General features: G+C 38.7%; 1 long non-coding RNA gene across 1 annotated transcript; it reads left to right on the top strand.

Annotated features, from left to right (window-relative positions):
- The first annotated feature begins 3,969 nt into the window (after positions 1 to 3,969).
- LOC109316057 lies at positions 3,970 to 9,951 on the top strand. Its single transcript, XR_002102655.1, has 3 exons — positions 3,970 to 4,244; positions 7,877 to 7,966; positions 9,874 to 9,951. It is a non-coding gene; the product is annotated as an uncharacterized LOC109316057 (long non-coding RNA).
- Positions 9,952 to 11,180: the final 1,229 nt, after the last annotated feature.

Genomic DNA, 11,180 nt, shown 5'->3' with positions numbered 1-11,180 from the left:
GGTTGAACCAAAGGTTAATTCATATTCACGGCACTGAAATATTGCAAGTTGTTGGAGATTTCTGCCTCTTTTGGGTCTGTACCAGTTCCAGAAAAGTTTCTTTCATATTAGTTCATAGACCAAGTTCTAAGATCAAGGAATTTGAATCCAAACCTGTCTCCCCTCCTGAATTTCAGAATGGAAGAGAGACCTAAGGACTCAGACTTAATCATCTGGTCTGGGAAAATCTTTATGATATTTTTTTATTTCCCTTCATTGTCATTTTCTATAGAGGGTGAGAATGCAGCTTGCTCAGAGAAGACGAGTACGTTTTTGCACTTATGCACAGGCTGCTAACGGAGCTGAAGTCCAGTAAGTCACTTGCTACATTGAGAGGCATCTTAGAAACATGTAAGATTAACTCATTCTTGTAGTATTTTGCCCTTGTATGCTTCATGCCTCTTTAAGGGTAAGGTATATATATGTACAGTGTGTTTTTATATGCAAAATGCAGTTTGCACATGCTTTTATTTTTAGTTGTGGACAGCATATGCCTCCTGACAGTCCAAAGAGGGTCTTGTCTAATATTTTTGACAGCTTTATTTTCTGTCAAATACAACCTGTCTCTCTCTTTCTGTGAATCACAAACATGAAATAAGACTCAGGTAATCCACAATGGGATCTATTAATATTGGCCATTTTCAGAGGCACAAAGGACAATTACTTTCTTTTCCTACAGATCTCCTGCTGGCTTTCCATCCACTTGGGAGGCAGGTGATTGTAAGATGCTACTTTGCCCAGTACATCAAATACCTACAGAATCTTTGCTTGCTAAGGTTACTGTTCCTAAACTTAGTGGCAACACCAGAAATCGAACTTGAGTGGCCCTGAGCACCATCTCCTACTGTGAATGAGTCACATCGTCATCAGCACTTTGTAGAGTTAAATTTTATCCGCTGGCCCTGACAGTGCTGGCAATTGTCAGCTAAAAGACCCTTCAGTGAATTGTTCCTTAACAGAGGGTCTTTCCCCCCCACCTTTGTTGTAGTTTTAATTAAAAAAAATATCCTGGAAAGGCTGGTGGTAAAGCAAAAGAGCATTCTTTTGCCCAGGTTTTCAGCGATTAAGAAACTAGGAAATAGACTAAGAAATATGGGTCAAAGGTTACTTTTTTAAAGGTTATTTTTAAAGAATAGTCCCTCCCAGAATCTCATAGAGCTCACAGTGCAGAATCATACATTGGCATATAGGGGGTTTGTGACCCATTGTACAATACTGGGGAAGAGTCTGTCATGTATTGGTTTGATATCAGATGCCAGAGATTTGGCACCAGAGAACCTGATGCTGCTAGTTACTGAGCATCTTTTAGGAGATGCTGCACACCCAAACTCTCCATTGAAGATGTTCATTATCTCCTGGGAGGTACTCAGCATTTGACAGAGTAAGGAGCATAATAGAGAATGAGCACTTGGTTGCCCTACTAGGGAAATGCTTGCGTTATTGGGCTGGAGTAGAGCTGTAATTAGGGGCCTGTAAATGTTCAGAGTTACCCTGGTTTAACTTTAAAATGTTTTAAAAACAAATTTAGTTAAACTGCTACAAAATGCAGCACAGTCACTCTTTAAATCTAATTTAAACCTCTCATTTATGTATTCAGTTTCTTTACTCAGTAAAGATAAACCATTGACTGGTTTAAATTAGATTAAGAGTGTCTACACTATGTTTTGCAGCTGTTCATGTAAATCAGTTAAAATCATACCTTTAGTTAAGCTGATCCAGGTTGGAACAAAGTTTATGGGTTTTGCATCTTTAACTGCTATCAAACAAAAACTGCTAATTGATACAAGTAGAAGTAAGTTTTCAGTTTTTGGTAGTCTTGTCTGATGTTTTTGATGTAATCAAAAACTATGGGAAATATTTGTAATACCTTGGCTAACTAAGTGTTTATTCAATCAGAACAGATGGATTAAAAAGTTAATTTACAATCTTTTAAAAAATTGAAATACCTGTGACTATTTTAATGTCACTATTTAGTGAATGGAAGTGTTGTTTCTCTCAGCAGGGAATGCTGTTTTTAATGATACAGCAACTTACCTCCTAGCAGGAGGCAATCCTCATGAGGCAGATGTAAACTGAGAAGAATTCAGGACCCATCAAAAACAGTGGAAATCAATTTCAATGTGATGTTTAAGGCAGGACCTAATTTCTGTATTTTTGGGTTGAAATGCTTTTCATGTAACAGGTATCTAAATTAATCTGTAATCTGTTTTATTCACAAAGGTGACTTGTTCAAATATTAGAATTTAATTCTGGCACCAAAAGTTCCACTAACATTAGTGTTAGATTTTGATGCTTTAATAGTATATGTAGAGTTAGGAAAACATATATACCCACATATTAGTGCCTTGTGTATAATGGACATAATTTTAAAATGGGGTTGGTGATTTCAGGTGCTTTGGTTTCTTGATGCCCAATTTGATATACCGTACAGTATCCTAATTTTAAGATGGCAGATATTTAGTACATTTGAAAATTAGCCTTCCTTAAAGTAAGTCAAGAGGGGCACGAAAGTCACTAGATCCTTTTGAAACTGGCCAATATGTGCACACATAATTTGCATGTTTGTGTACATATAGGTACATATTAAATGTTTTGCCTGGATAAGGACGTCAGGATCAGATTTTACCAGTCAGACCACAAAGGTGATACTGCAGTGCTTACCAGTCAAACCACAAAGGCAATATTGCTTACCTGTAACCACAATTTACTTCCTGTGAAGGGTACACAGGCTTTTGTATGTAAGAATCATAAAAGATAGATAATTGATGTGAAAGATGCAATATTCCACGTTGCTCATCCACATCTGGAAGACGATTGTGTGTTTAGTATATGGCAGATCCTGGGTCTGAAGCTGAGTCTTTTGTAAGTCAAATGTAAACTGCCATTAGATGCGAGACCATCCTTGTTCTGTGGAACACACATTGACCACAGTCATGTCTTTGAGGGTGAGAGAGGATGTATATGTGAACCATGCATACAGTTTGCTGTGGTTAAGATTAATGAGTTCAAGGTAATTAATTAGCTCCAGTTTACAGGCATGAGGCCTAGCCCATGCATTATGTAGTCTCAAATTTAGGATGAGTTTTTTTTTCTTCTCAGTGCAAACTTGTTGATGACATCAGTTTCATGCCTGCTGCTGATAACCAACAAAGATAGAGTTGGAGTGGAAATTATTGAGGTAGTTGTCACTTCTATAAAACAGTTTTGAATTGAAACCTGAAATTATATATAATGAGGCATTCCTATAAACAGGGTTGCCTTAGGTGAGTAACATTTTGGACGGTATGATGGAAGTTCTGCAATTGTAGGGGAATAATATTAAGTCTCATGAGGCAGATTACAAATGAGGGAATGCTGATGCATATATACAAATATATATATGTGAATTTAGTGCTTGTGAAAGGAAATTGATAGGCAGTTCTGGAAACTGAAGGTCTCTATCCCCTAGAAAGGTGTAACAGATAGCAGCTATGCAAAATTGTGTGCACTGCATTGTCACCGGGACCTCAACATTTCTGTGTAGAAAGCTCCTCGAGGAATAAGAAGATGACACAGTCTACCCCAGGGGTCAGCAGTGTTTTTGGGCAGAGTGCCCCAAAACACCTGCAGCCTTGACTTGTAAGATCTTGGCATGCCAGGGGGCAGATGGCAGGGGAGCTGTGAGGGGCCTGATTCCTGTCATGGCAGCACAGCCCCCGTCCGTTCCCCACCATCTGCCTCATGGCGCATGTGCCAAGCAAAATGCCTTTGCAGGCCACACTCTGGCACCCGTGCCAGGGGTTGCTTACTCCTGGCCTACCCATTCAGGTCCTGATCCAGTAAAACACTTACGCATATGCTTTTATAGAAGCATGAGTAGAAGGATTGCTCACTAGAAGTTAAACACATTTGAGTGATGTGTTGAGTGGAGGACTTAATTCTTGAATTTTCTGTTGATACTGCTAATGAGAGAACTGATTTTTGTGGTTTCTGTGATTTGATGTCTTTTCTGTACCAGGAACCATAATGAGACCACCATTTCATTTCACACAGGTCACCAAGAAACCTCAGATGATAGAGATATCCGATATGCTTTAATGAGGTAGAAGGTGGGGGGAGGAGGAGGAGAACAAAGTCTTGCACTTTGGAAGCGAGAATGTTCCCTGTTTATCACTCAAACCCTGGTGCTTTGGATTGGTAGAGGAAGTGGCTTCTACTTGGAAGCTGTAAATTGAAAAATGTATAAAAGAACAGAAAAGAAGAAAAAGGTTCAAAATCTAATATGTGCACACATGTATGTGAGCATGCCTACACACACACACACACACACACACACACACACACACACACACACACACACACACACACACACACACACAATTTACTCCTGCTGATATTAATGGTATTTTATTTGAATTTGAGACACTTCTCCCAATATGTATATATTTTAGAATAATATTTGATTTGATTAAAACATCATTAATATCAGTAGGAATACATGTATAAATCCTTGCAGAATATGTTGAAAGTGAAGCATAAAGAATTAGCCTTAAGAGACTTTAGTAACATTTCCACTGCACAGTTGTGAAACTTTCTGAAATCCTTGCAGGTCTTTTATTTCTACTGTCCTTTATTTTGGAATTCTATTCCTTTGCCCTTGTTAAGAGGCAAAATATTTGCATTTGGTAAAATGCTCTTACTTTTATTAGAAAGGTGTATACATTTTGCTTTCTCCAAGAAAAGATGCTTTGAAACATTCTTGTGCTACACTAAATGGATCCCAAATATGGTATGTGAGCAGTAAAAATCTGTTCTGTGGTCCTAATTAAGCAAAACACTTTAGTATTTGCTTAACTTTTAGAACAAGCTCTAATCCATCTCATTTTGGCAAGACATTTAAGCATGTGTTTAAGCAATTTGATGAATTACAAAAGATGGAGTTTAGGAATAGAATTTTCAAAAATGTCTAGGTCTTAGTGACTTCCAGTGACAGAGTTCCTCAGTTCCTAAGACATATTTTAAATGTGACTTGGGCTAAGTCATGTGTGTATTTTAATTTTTTTTCAATAAGTGTTTAACTTCTTGATGATTTAATAGATGGGCAGGTTTACTGAAACTGATCAGATTATGCGTGAGGTATTAGCTTTGGAAAAATTGCATGGGTTTTTTAGGGCTCTGCTGTTTACAAAATCACATGCAATATAGCTCTAAGGTACAGGTTCCCAAATTTTTTCCACTGGTGGACTATTCTCAATGCTTTATATATTTGTTGGAGACCATCAGCCACCCTTAGCTTCAGATACTGAATTACCAACATGGTGGGGGGGAGCTGCAATCTGTGGAGTAGGTGCAATGACTAATCTTGGCCTCAGACCACCAATGGCTCACAGACCAAAGTTTGGGGAACCACTGCTCTAAGGAATGACGCCGTTAGAGGAGATTGTGTTTCAAAATGTGTTTGCATTGTCTTTTTAATTTTTCTTGATTATATTTCAGTTTGTTTTATGAAATATTTATAAATCTGAATTCATTCTGTAGTCCTGGCTGGTCATTTTTCCAAAAGCTGATATTGCATCTATGGTATAAACCATGTAGTCCATGAACACCCCAAAGTTCAGTTAATTTCAGTGAAAATGACACAGTTTATGGGCCTAATCCTCAACCTGCTGAAGTCAGTGGGAGTTTTGCTATTAATTTAAGTGGTCACATGAACAGATCTGATCCATCCCAAATTATATGTAGGAGGGATCAAGTCTTATCTCTGCCTGCAATTTTTGAAGGAGACTAAGGGAGTTGGGCATTTACTTTCCTCTGAAATTCAATTGATTTGATGGCATACTTTCCTTAGTAGGAAAATCTCATCCTCTCGGTGAAATTAGTGGAAGATTTGCCATTGACTACATTGATTTTAGTGGGCCAGAATTTTACTTTCTGTTTTACAGTTCAAGAACTAGAGAATCTTTTCATTGACTTTGCATACTTATAAGCCCCTTATACTCATTTCTGATTAGTTTCCTTGTTATATAGCTTTTAAATGTTTTTTGTCCTTCTGACCATGAATTGCTTTTCTGTGGAGCTGTGCACTTGTTTGTTTTATGTTATTCAGTTAAGTACATGGTTAAAGAAAAATAGGGGGAGAAATGAACACATGATCTGTTTTTTTTTCCCCGAAAGAAAACATCACCTGCAAAATTCCTTTCAATAACCCACTATATAAGCATGTGTGTTTGCTTACTTGAAAGACACGCTATCTTCTTTTAAACATTTGCACAGCAAAGTAATGCATTATTGCATTTTCATCAATAATTAAAAAGCAACTTAAAAGAAAGTAGGCCAGCGGAAAAAAGTGTTGGTTTCAAATTTGAGAGAAGAAAAAAATATTTCCTTCTCAACTGTAAGTTCAATGAGATGGCATTAAACCCCATTGTCCCATGCCAAGATGACAAAAGATAAATATGACAGTGATAGAGTTTCATTTAAAAGAAAAGAAAGGAAAAAGAAGAAGAGGAAAAAAAGATAGATTTGGAATGGTGAGAGGTTGTAAGCATCTGTTTTTTCTCTTAGTAAGGAAGACAATTGTGACCCCTTATCAGTTTTCAAGTGACAGAGGAGCAAATCTCTAGAGGTCCGCTTGTTGGATTTTCAGTACGACTTTCGATGCTGTGCTGAAATAAAGCAAGCTATTTTAGAACTGTGCATACGCTAGTGTTCTGGCACGGCATGATACAACAATGTGTGAAAAAGCATAAGATCACACCTTGGTGAAACTTGCAGATTTCCTGCATAATCTGACAGTGAGCTCTTGTCAGGTTTTGACTATATGTAAAGAGGGAATAAAGTTTCCAGAAGCAGGGCACAGGGCTTGTATGCATTTTTATGACTGTTTAGGGATTTTTTCCCCCAAATATATGCCTGACTTAAAGCACTTCAGTTCCACTGAAGCCAATGGAATTACTTATGTCCTTAGAATCTGTCGTGTACTTAATTCTCTTGAGAAACTGGGGTCTCCTTCTGTTTTATGTTAAGGAAGATAGAGGAATGAATTTAATCTTTTAAATTATGTAATCAAAATTCAAAATTTGAAAAAAAAATAAGAAAGCCTAGATTACAAAAAACGTGATAATGCAAATGCAGAATATGAGCTGCAATAATTCTTCAAATGTAATGCTAATATTTCCCTCACCTAGCAGTGGATGCTCCAGTTTTCTGTTGATTTTAATGGAACTTTGAGAGAGTACTGGAGATTTGGACCAAAACATTAAGTTTTGGAGAAATACCTGGCCAGCCTAGTTATTGCTAGACACTTTCTGTGCTTGATTGTTCTTACAGGTCGTCAAGGTATTCAGATGACCTGAGACTGAGGAAATGGTAGGAAAATCAGCTGACAGAAGTTTCAATTTGAGCCTGACAACCGTACAAAGAATTTTTTTGCAGGATTAAGCCAAGGCTGTGTAGGAGGTGAAGAAAAACTTCCTCACCATCACCAACACATCTGAAAAGTTTGGAGGGGCAGAGATCTTTCAGGTGTTGATTAACTTGGTTAATTCAGATTCTTTCACTCCAGTGACCACAAGGCTTAGTGGTAATTCATAATATAAAGTGCAGCAGAATCAGGTCTAGTATACTCTGTAATGGCAAGATTCAAAAGATACTTGGGTTGGGTGTATGTGTCCTAAACTTTCTAAGAAAAAAACCCCAGATTTCTTAATAGAGATGGACAGAGGTAAACTAATCAGTCCCCTTTTTCCCCTATGATGGGAGTGATTATGTCCCAGAAGTTACTTGTCGTTGGTGTATTATTAAACATAGTTGTGGCTACTCGGCCAAAATGATAAATGTCTGTCTCTATCCTTCTTAGCATCATGCCATTCACAGCAAGGGTTGCATAATCTCCCACATGTAGGTGATACCCAGCTTTATGGATCCAACTCTTCCCTAGTCAGATCAGGTAAGTGACTTTCCTAGTGTTTAACAGAGTTTAGGGATTAGAGGACACATCTATAGGTGCATTAAGATGCTTTTCCTAATGCACATTAAATTTAGTACTTCCAGGTGAGGTACTAAAGAAATGCTCATCAGGCTGCCTTAATGCACAGTAACTGTTGCCCATGGTTTTTAGGTGACAATGTGCAGTAGCCTATTTTACTGTGGTTTAGCATTATAGCACGGTTTTTTTACATGATGCTTTAATGCTCAATAAAATAAGCTACTGCACATTAAATTGCATGTGTAGATACGCCCAGAGAGGGAGGCCCAGCTAATTGTGGCTTAGTCCAATTATGGCAGAGGTGAGGTCTGCAATGAGAGAGAAGGGAAACTGGGGTCAAAGTGCAGGATTTGCAGCATGGTTTCTGACTGAGTGGGTATGTTTGCAGTGGGTGAAAAAGGCTCAAAGCCTATGAATGGGGGAAGTCAGCACTAGATGATCAGAAACTTGAATTTCTTACTGCTTTTAAATTTATGCATTTGGCTGGAAATTTGAGACCTCTACCTGGTCATTTGAACCCAGAGCTGACACAAGCAGGGTGTGGGGCTGGGGGCAGATCAGCCCATGCAGGGCCCTACCTCCACTCCTATCCCATGGGCCCTGGACCCAAAGAAGCTGCTACCAGCATTGGTGGTGGGGGGGCGGGGGGTAGTGAGTGGCTGGATGCGGAGCCACCGCTCCACCCAGCTCCATGCCACCACTGCTCCACCTTGCTCCATGGGGCCCCTCAAAACATGGGGCTTGGGGTGGTTGCCCTGATTCACCCTGCCAGGGACAGCTCTCTCTGTACCTTTGCATTAAGTTGGCACGTTTGAAACTGGGTTTTTCATCCTACTGGTGATGAATAAACTTTGCTCATTGTTTGCATGTCTCGAGCACTATAGTATGTGAACTCCTAAGTGATTTGGGTTGAACCCATCTCATAAACTGGTCATTTCTGCCTGATCCTGCGGCAGTGCTGATCAGCTGAGGTATTTCAACTAAAAGGATGGTGGCTTAACCAAAGGGCTGTCAGCATGGCCCTGCCCTTCCCTTTTGGGAATTTATTTTCCCTTGGGTCTGTCATGGGTACATTTCAAGGCATAATGCAAAGCCCATGTGTGTTGTAAGACTTTTTATGTGTGGGGAGTCATTTTAGAGTATAAGAGGGGGTGAGTCATTCTGTTGTCACAGAACCAGTATGTAATTATTTATCACTTTATATTTTTTATTTGTGTGAAGTATTGATCTGTCTCAAAGTCTGTGGAACTAAATTCCAGTAGCTTGATTCTTTCTGAAAGAGGAAAAATCCTAGATGTCTATTTAAAATGTTGGAACAAGTAGTAGTGCTGGATGTTTTGTTCTTAGGTGATCAAATCCAGAAAGATTAGGGCATTGTGCAGAAATTGCCATCATGCTTACAGAGTTACTAACTATCAAATTGGTGGTGACAGATGCTGGAAAATGTCTCTGTTTCCTAACAGTGACCATAAAGCAAGATGAAATGTAACAGATGCCAGCTACTGAGTTCTGGACCTGGTTCTACCTTAGTTCCGTTGGGGCTTGAGACAGTGCCTTAATTTCTCTGCTTCAGTTCCACTCCATGTACCTGGGTATAAAGTATGTTAGAGGGATGTTGTAAGATTGTAAGATTTGATTTTTGTAAAGTCCTTTGAGATCCTGTAGTAAAAGGTATGAGATAAATGAAGTATAATTAGCAATGGCACTTGTTCTCATAGTAAGGACAATTATTTTTCTTGGCAGTACTTTCTTTTTCTGGGGAATGATATTTATTTCTGTATGAAACAGATCTCAGGCTATATATGCTGGGGTTTCATTTCCTAGGATTTTTTTTTTTACTTGTTAACTGACAGGGTTTTTCTTATTAGGTCCCATATTTGATGTCCTGTTGAAGAGCAAATGAAGCATTATGATGCTATTTTTTGCAGCATAGAAATCTATGGTGACTCATTTAGTCTGCGTAATGCCTGTGACAGATTAAAAAAAAATCAAATCAGTTACTCCCAGTGAGATGGGTACACTCAACCAGACCCTATTTGAGAATTATTTGCTGCATTGCTAACAAAGTACATATCTTTCCCCCCTAAAAGAATCCAGCTTATCATGAAATGTTTATCAAAGCCATGTAAACATTGTCAACTGCTGAATTTTGAAGAGAACTGCTTGCAAAACAAAATGTATTGCAAAACAAAACTCTTTACAGTTAAAAAAAATTAGCTTGGTTACAGCCCTACTTGTTACCAACCATGCCAACATCTGGCAAGGATACAGAAATCTGGAAATTCATTGCTTGAAGCCATGGAACAAAGTGTTCTGATCTGACCTCAGTAAGCAGAGTCCAGGACTTGAACTGGAATCTTCAGGAGCAGAAGTCTTAAGTGTCTGGAAAATTGGCCCATTGACTCACCATGCAGGCACTAAAACAAAACTAATTTTAAGCAGGTCAGAGTTCAGTGATTCCCTCTGGAGTCTAAAACTCCCCGTAACATTCTTAAAATTTCAACTCCCCCCCCCCCCGAAAAAAAAGTCATGTTTTAAGTGAAAAGGGTCAAAGTTGATGCACTGTTACAATTTTTGAATGCTTTCCCTTAAGAACAGCCACCCAGGCTAGGATTAGCATGAAGGGCTGCTAGGCTGGCACTTCAGTGTCTGGGATAAAAATATTTTAAAGCAGTAAATGCAGTCAGTACAGAAGGAGAAAGATCCCTGGGAGCCTTCTTCAAGAGTGTGTGAGCTCAGGGCAGCAACTGCAATGTAATTTAGGGCAGCATATGTTTCATAGCTTTGGAGAAGATTGCCTCCTTTTAATGTTGCATTGGAGGACTGTGAGATAGTAGTAATGTTAGGAAGGTGGTAGTTCTGTTTGTTTTACATTGAAAACTTCAGAATAAATAAAGAGGAACATGAACTGAGGTGGAAATGTAACTGGAAAACTACTAGTGAATCCATTTCTGAACAGGCTCTAGATACAGCACAGGGAAATGTGCAGAGGGATGTTTTCATGGGGATGGAGCTGTGAAGAAACTTAGCAAAAAAGAGAAATTGGGTATGTACTTTCCAAATCAACAGAGCACTATTTTATCTAAGTATCCATTTGGGAGTTAGATGCTCCCTGTGATTGGGTAATAGGAGGCTCAGTATAATATTACAAACTAATTTTTGGGCAATTAAGAAA

The sequence above is a fragment of the Crocodylus porosus genome, unplaced genomic scaffold, assembly GCF_001723895.1.
Source record: "Crocodylus porosus isolate Cpor-Errol unplaced genomic scaffold, CroPor_comp1, whole genome shotgun sequence".
Classification (NCBI taxonomy): Eukaryota; Metazoa; Chordata; order Crocodylia; family Crocodylidae; genus Crocodylus; species Crocodylus porosus.
This window is presented reverse-complemented; position numbering and strand designations above follow the sequence as displayed.